The following is an 8,448-nucleotide window of genomic DNA, read 5'->3' as shown; positions in this document are numbered from 1 at the left end:
GGACAGCCGTGTGACACGGCTGTTCCCCGGGGGGACAAGAGAGCGATCGGCTCTCATAGGCAAGAGCCTATGACAGCCGATTGCCGTGATTGGGCCGCTGGGGGGAGGGAGGGGATTTAGAAAGAAAAAAAAGAAAAAATAGCAAAAAATATAAAAAAACAAAAACAAACAAATATTAAAAAAAAAAAAATAAACACAGAGGGGCGATCAGACCTCACCAACAGAGAGCTCTGTTGGTGGGGAGAAAAGGGGGGGGGGGATCACTTGTGTGCAGAGTTATACGGCCCTGCAGCTAGGCCGTAAAGCTGCAGTGGCCAATTAAGGTTAAATTAGCCTGGTCACTAGGGGGGTTTAACACCATGGTCCTCAAGAGGTTAAAAATGATTCATTTAAAATATTTAAAAGGAAAATATCTGATGGTAAATCTTACCAGCAGCCTGTGTACGAGTTCACTCTTGCCATGAGGGAGGAAAAATCCAAACTTATCAATGAACCATTTGAAAATTGAGGCTCGTACACACGTGCGACTATTCCACTGACTATCTTCAAAAGTTGGTCTGTTGGTCTGATAGTTGCACATGTGTAAGCATGACAAACAATTAGACTAGCAACTGATAACAGGCGGTTTGCCTGATCCAACCGGTGGATCAACTTACATGACTGTTGGGCTGATATTGTGCAGTTGGCCATGTGTGTACAAGTGATTTGAATGACTTGTACTTGTTTTGAATGCACCCATTCCATGCAGTCCATTGTTCCACTTGCGTGCGCAGTATGCATATTAGTTTGTCATTCAGTTGGTTGGTGCGAGGGAAAATACAAGTTGTGCAATTGCTTGGTCATGTCATGAAGTTGGTCACGCACTTTATAGGACGTGTACAAGCCATTAGATTCATCCTTTGATCATTTCAATGACATCTTAGGCTTCCAAGGACCCCAGCCTACTACATACCAGCAAAGCTGGTAAAGTGTAGAGATGGCTCGAACAGTTCGCCGGCGGGCAGTATTCTGCGAACATTGGCCTGTTCACCGTTCGCATTTTTCCCATAGACTTTAATGGCAGGGGACCGGCCGCTGACTTTAACGGTTAATAGTAAAGCCCCCTTATATGGTAGAAACACCAAATTTGCAGGGTTTGTGGATAGGGACAGTGGGGACAAAAGGAAAAAAAATCAAAAAGACCTCTAAGTTTCAATAGGAAAAAAGTATACATATAAATGCAGTAAATGACAGATAATGTAGCAAACCTAACGGTAGTGTGAATTTACATATATCAAAAGAAACAGCAATGAACCAGCAACCACACAACAAGACAATCAAAATTTGCGAATGCGTGGTCACAGAAACTTCATATCAACATAGACCATCACGATATAAAAACAGCCATGGAAGCAGTCTTAAAATACTCCTCACACAACACACATTGGGAATCCCTCCAGAAAATTATCATGCAATGGTACCTCACACCGGACAAATTAGCCAAATTCTCTAGCACCAGCACATCCCTATGTTGGAGATGTAACCTTCACACAGGAACTTTAGATCATATCCTATGGGACTGCCCAAGAATCTCCCAATTATGGTCCGCAATTAACCACCAAATAAATAGCATAATACATTCATCATATGTCCTCACCCCACAACTAGCTATGCTACACATAGGCCTGTCGGAGTTTTCCACAACACACCACAAAGAAATAACACATCTACTATGTGCAACTAGACAATCAATTCTACAAAACTGGGGCTCCATCACTGTCCCCACCCTAACACTCATTTTAGCAACAAAAGACAACAACCTCAAACTGGAACACATTTTCAAAAACATAAACCCATAAAGAAAAACAATAAAAGTTAGGAGGTATGAGTTTCCCAACCAAGTTACCTACCCTTTATAGTTACCTGTTTATCATCCCTACCTATCTTACAAGATTGCTAGTTCACAAACGTAGTAAGCTATATTCCCCCTCAGGGAGCGCACCGCTCCCTGTTCTACATACCCACCAACAACCAGACTTCCCACATGGGTCTACATTAGCCCAACAGACCTTTCAAATTACAACAAGGTGTTGGGGTTCCCCCCCTTCTGCATGGGCCAACACCTTTGAGGATACATCACCCTAGGTTCTTCACAGGCAGATGGCACTTTGCCCCTGTAGAGAGACATATCAAGCTCCCCTCCTACTAGACAATGACATCAAGGGTGAGAACAAGTCTTCATTTTAAGGCCTTTCTCACTATCTACTCCTATCCCGTAGAGGAAGCTCTGGCTCACTGATTACAGAGACAACTATACACAGCCTGCACACACGGTTCACACTTAATTTGACTTAGTTACCGCTTTTTGAATTGATTCAGATAAATAATGATCTCTGTATAATGTGAATAACGTGTACTGTTATCTTTAAAATATTAATAAAAACCATAAAAAAAAAAAGAAACAGCAATGAATTTCAGAAGGAGGTGGGGCGACGACTCCTTGGGGGGGTTCATGATGGCATCTGGGAGTCCCCTTTAAAAAGAGGACCCCCAGATGCCTGCCCCCCTTCCAGGAGAAATGAGTATAGGGGTACAAAGTAGCCCTTGCTCATTTCCACAAAGGGTGGAAAGAAACAAAAACACAACAACGGAAAAAGTCCTTTATTAACCTTAATCAACCAGAAATACTTACCTGTACCTTTTAAAAAAAAGTTCCCACGCCAATATCCTCAGAAAGGATCCATGCCTCTAATCTTGCGACCTTCTATAACTTGATTGAAGATCTCTGCACACCACCGCCACTCCCCGTGCACTGCTCTCAGCTATACTGTAGGTGAGAACAAAAGCATCTTTAACTCCTATACTACCACGTCACGCCGACGGACGTGATCGCGGCGGCAGCCTCAGGACTGCCTAAAACTAACCTCTGCACCTACGCAACACTCAGTACCTTACTGCACCACTAACTGTGCTGGAACCTCTGCCGATATATTTACATATATGCATAAATGTGCCAGGCACCTCAGGCTTGTTCAGTTATTCAAAATGTCTCCCACAGATGTGACAATCATTTTGAAGCATTTGCTTTAGGCTTTTCACTCCCCTGAACCTTTTCCACTCCTTTGAAATGCTTATGAATTGGCCTGGATTTTTTTTTTTTTTTATGACAGACATTTTTTTGTGAACAGGGCTTTTAGTGGTACCTCTATCGTATCTCACACCCCATCTCTCCGTAAAGCCACACACTTATTGAAAAAAAAAACAGGCAGAGCTAGCCATAATTACCTTTGCTATGGCATAAAAATGGTGTTGGTGCTATCATAATTAACATTCAAACCTACAAAGGACTATTAAGCTATATTACACACAGGAAAGCATGTCATGTTTTGGTGGAATAATCCTTTTTCAACAATATATCTCCAGAATATTTTAAATAAAGCCCAAGCACAAAGCTTCCTAAGAAATGAAGAAGACAGCAGAAAAGCTCATTCCATTAACTTTGGCTGTTTGCAAGATTTACAAAGAAAAAGAAAAAAGAAGAAGAAACAAACTCTAGAGGCATGCAAAGCAGACGTTCTCCCACAAGGGAATTCCTTCAACATTTTAATAAGGCTACTAAATACATTATGTGGTGTTTTTATGGCAGGGGAAATCTGTTTGTTTACTATCTTTGTGTCATTAAAAGCTCTTTTTTTAATATTCTGCTGACTGAAGCAAACTGATTGCAATTTTGGTTCAAAGGCAGCATGTTTAAAACCCATTTACGAAATGATCTCTATTCATGGTAATGTCTTATTTGTAGGTTGTCATTTCCATGTTCACTAAAAGCAGCTGAGCAGATGTTCTTGCATGCGGTTCCATGGATTAAGGCAGACATGTTTTACTCTGCAGCAGATTCATTCCCTAACAAAAATATGAAATCAAATGGCAGCTTACCGCTTTACAGAATGCCAGACCTGTATTTACTAGCTGGTAATAAAACGCCAGTGACTGGATCAGCAGGCTAGAGAAAGAAGCGTCAAATCACAGAATCTAGTTGCAAATTTTACTTGCCTTCCATCTTTGCACGCTACAATATACAGATGCCTCTATTCACCAAGAATTTATGCAAGGAATATTTTCTGGAAGGGTGGGGATGCTTTTTGTGAACCACAAAAATCTCGACAGGTATATTCTGTCTTGTTCCCCCATCCTTTCATTTTCAAAGCTAATCACAGTATCAGTTGGTTATGATATCATGCAGTCTGCTATAAGTACCAGCATTTAAGGTTTGGTTAACATTCAGCTGCAGTAATTACTTTTTTGCACAGCTATAAGAAAATGCACTCAGGATTTGGCTGGATTGGGGTTAATTTTGGGGCCGGTGGTCAACCTGTACAACATTAACAAGTGAGGAGAAGGCAGGAGGAGGAGGTGGGTCAGGAGTGTGGTCACAGGGGGTTATGAGACAGGGCAGAACTTTATTCCAGCCGCTTCCCTAACACCAGCACTGTGGATCCAGGACAAGAAGCTACCGAGGGGAATCATAGATTTAATGAAGTACATTTCTTTAATCAAATTATTTTTTTTCACCTATAAATACCCAGCTTACTTGCCAAAAAAGGTAAGTAAGCAGAATTAGTATATGTATTTTTAAAGAACAAGTGACACCCATGCTAACCTAGAAGTAAAAAAAACACATGTATAAGTAGATAAATACAGGTTCTACTTACATAACAGATGTATTGCACTGTCCACATTATGATTCCTGAAAATTGTATAAAGGAAAAGCAGAGAATCCTATTCTAGACAGTTTCCATCTTGGTTACCTTTGAATGAAGCTAATCCTGACATTATTTCATCCCTCACTCTTTTTTCTCCTCTCTTGCTTATTGTGTATTCATTACCCACTTTCCTCCCAGAGTCTTCAGACACTCCCACTGAGGTCTATGCTAAGAAGTCCACTGTCTTATGTCATTAGAAGGAGGGGGAAATAAAGGGAAGAGGAGGAATATATTATAGATAAAAAGACCCCCCCCCCCCAGCATGCAACTGTTTTGCCAGCCAATGGCAATGGCAATTAAAGGGTCAGTGTTTCTAAGGTATGTGATCACTCCAAACCCTAACAGCAGAGAAAGTTTTGAAAGTTTTGAATGCATTTATGATGAATATAATTATATACATATATATCAAAAATACATTACTTGACACCCTTACAATAAATATACTGTATCTGGAACACCTTCTCCTCTGTCTGAAGCCTGGCACCACGTTAAATACTTTTCTTTCTTTTCTATTCTTCCTGGGAATGCATCCATTTTGTGCTCCAAAATCACAATTGCAAAAAATGCAATCCCAGGAAAAACACAGAAAAATCCCAATTGCTGAAAAATCTACTTTTTCTTTCTCAGCCTCTGAAATAAGGCAGCTGGTACATAATCCAGGTGGTTTGTGAAGGTAAAAAATCTTTTTCAAAACGAATGCTACATTATTAAAAAAAAAAGTATACATACAGTATATATATATATATATATATATATATATATATATATATATTAGTTCTATCCTGCTAGAGGTACCTTGAGAAGTGGGTCCTTTTCAGCTCCAAAATGTTGTTTGCATATTTCTCATGAATGACCACCTTTGAACTTTGTACATAGCTGACCTTACTGTGTTATTATTCAGCTGCAAAACTAATACAATACCAGCACTGCAGATTTCAGCAGATGGAGTTACATTCAGCACTAGCAGTAAAAAAGATTAAAACAGTATTACTGTGGGATATAGGTCAGAATAGGTGGCTATGGTATGGGGAAGTTAGATTTATTGGTTGGAGTTTGGAGATTATGGTTAGGTGGTTGAATAGGGTCTTTTGGTAAGGAACCACAGTAAGATGCTTGTTTTATTGTCTAGAATTAGGAGGCTAAGGTGTTCATTTTAAAGACCTTTTTTTGCAGAAAGTGGTTAATGAAAAAAAAGAAAGTTAAGATTATGTTTTAGGAATGGGTTGATTGTCAGGATTTTTACTAATGGAATAACTTAGTGTTGGGTACCTGGAAGGGAAATGTTAAAGGGGAGGTTCAGGGACTATGAAAAAAAATAAAAATCCTTATCCACTTACCTGGGGCTTCCTCCAGCCCATGGCAGGCAGAAGGTGCCCTCGGCGTCGCTCCCCAGGCTCCCGGTGGTCTCCAGTGGCCGACCCAACCTGGTCAGGCCGGCGGCCAGGTCGGGCCTCTTCTGCGCTCCATTGTGCGTTCCACGCCGGTGCGCTGACGTCATCGGACGTCCTCCAGGCTGTACTGCGCAGGCTCAGTAGTTCTGAGTAGTGTTGGGCGAACACCTAGATGTTCGGGTTCGCGAACGTTCGCCGAACATTGCCGCGATGTTCGGGTGTTCGCGCCGAACTCCGACCATAATGGAAGTCAATGGGGACCCGAACTTTCGTGCTTTGTAAAGCCTCCTTACATGCTACATACCCCAAATTTACAGGGTATGTGCACATTGGGAGTGGGTACAAGAGGAAAAAAAATTTAGCAAAAAGAGCATATAGTTTTTGAGAAAATTGATTTTAAAGTTTCAAAGGGAAAACTGTCTTTTAAATGCGGGAAATGTCATGTTTCTTTGCACAGGTAACATGCTTTTTGTCGCCATGCAGTCATAAATGTAATACATATAAGAGGTTCCAGGAAAAGGGACTGGTAACGCTAACCCAGCAGCAGCACACGTGATGGAACAGGAGGAGGGTGGCGCAGGAGAAGAAGGCCACGCTTTGAGACACAACAACCCAGGCCTTGCATGAGGACAAGAAGCGTGCGGATAGCAATTTGCATTTTGTCGCCATGCAGTCATAAATGTAATACAGATGAGAGGTTCAATAAACAGGGACCGGAAACGCTAACCCATCACAGATGTTCATTGTTCATGTTACTTGGTTGGGGTCCGGGAGTGTTGCGTAGTCGTTTCCAATCCAGGATTGATTCATTTTAATTTGAGTCAGACGGTCTGCATTTTCTGTGGAGAGGCGGATACGCCGATCTGTGACGATGCCTCCGGCAGCACTGAAACAGCGTTCCGACATAACGCATAATGGGGGATTTTACCAATTTTGGACCCCTGTAACTCTGGTTTGCAGAGATGTAGGGACCCCATCTTTGGAATCCAAGTCTAACAATATGTCTTCTACCTGCATGAGACATTTCGTGAAATTCAGACGTTGCTAACGGCCATGGCTGAGATTTATGTACGTCACCATCACTACCATTGAAATAGCCCAAATAAACAGGTTTTTGTGACCCTAGGCTATGACCTCTTCGGCCTAGGAGCCCGAAACTCACCAGTCATGTTCCCCCTAAGGGTCCCTACAATGCTAGAAAATTTGCCACTGCTGAGCAATTGCCCTTTGAAAAGATGTGAGATTTTGGAAAGTGAAATAGGGAGGCAATGAAAGTCTATGGGGGATTTTACCAATTTTGGACCCCTGTAACTCTGGTTTGCAGAGATGTAGGGAACCCATCTTTGGAGCCCAAGTCTAACAATATGTCTTCTACCTGCATAAGACATTTCGTGAGATTCAGACATTGCTAACGGCCATTGCTGCGATTTATGTACGTCAGACTCGCCACCATTGAAATTGCCCAAATAAACAGGTTTTTGTGACCCTAGGCTATGATCTCTTCGGCCTAGGGGCCCGAAACTAACCAGTCATGTTCCCCCTAAGGGTCCCTACAATGCTAGAAAATTTGCCACTGCTGAGCAATTGCCCTTTGAAAAGATGTGAGATTTTGGAAAGTGAAATAGGGAGGCAATGAAAGCCTATGGGGGATTTTACCAATTTTGGACCCCTGTAACTCTGGTTTGCAGAGATGTAGGGACCCCATCTTTGGAATCCAAGTCTAACAATATGTCTTCTACCTGCATGAGACATTTCGTGAAATTCAGACGTTGCTAACAGCCATGGCTGAGATTTATGTACGTCAGCATCACTACCATTGAAATTGCCCAAATAAACAGGTTTTTGTGACCCTAGGCTATGACCTCTTCGGCCTAGGACTGCATTGAACGCGACCCACGCATTGTGCGCATTCTGGACAACACCAATTACTGGGTTTATACCCTTCTGGATCCACGGTACAAACACAATGTTCCAATACTGCTTGAAGAAAGAGTCAGACAGGTCAAAATGGAAGAATACCAGCAGGCCCTTGTGGAGACTTTAGAGAGGAGATTGACATCCTCCCCCTCCTCTAGCCAGTTGTACGCCGACAGACTGACTTCCGCAAACCCAAGACGACAGTCCAGGAGGGCAGCAAACAACACAAGCCGCAGCTAGTGCCCAAAAGGGAATGGTATCGGCAGTGTCCTTGGAGTGGGAAAATTTTCTGACACCCATGCAGCAGCACACAGAACAGCAAGCGTGCAGATCCACCTCCAACACCGATCGCCTGGAGAAGATGGTCAAGGACTACATGTCAGATGGCATAGCTGTGT

Source organism: Hyperolius riggenbachi, chromosome 1, assembly GCF_040937935.1.
Source record: "Hyperolius riggenbachi isolate aHypRig1 chromosome 1, aHypRig1.pri, whole genome shotgun sequence".
Classification (NCBI taxonomy): domain Eukaryota; kingdom Metazoa; phylum Chordata; class Amphibia; order Anura; family Hyperoliidae; genus Hyperolius; species Hyperolius riggenbachi.
The sequence above is the reverse complement of the archived record's forward strand: the minus strand, read 5'-3'. Positions refer to the sequence as shown.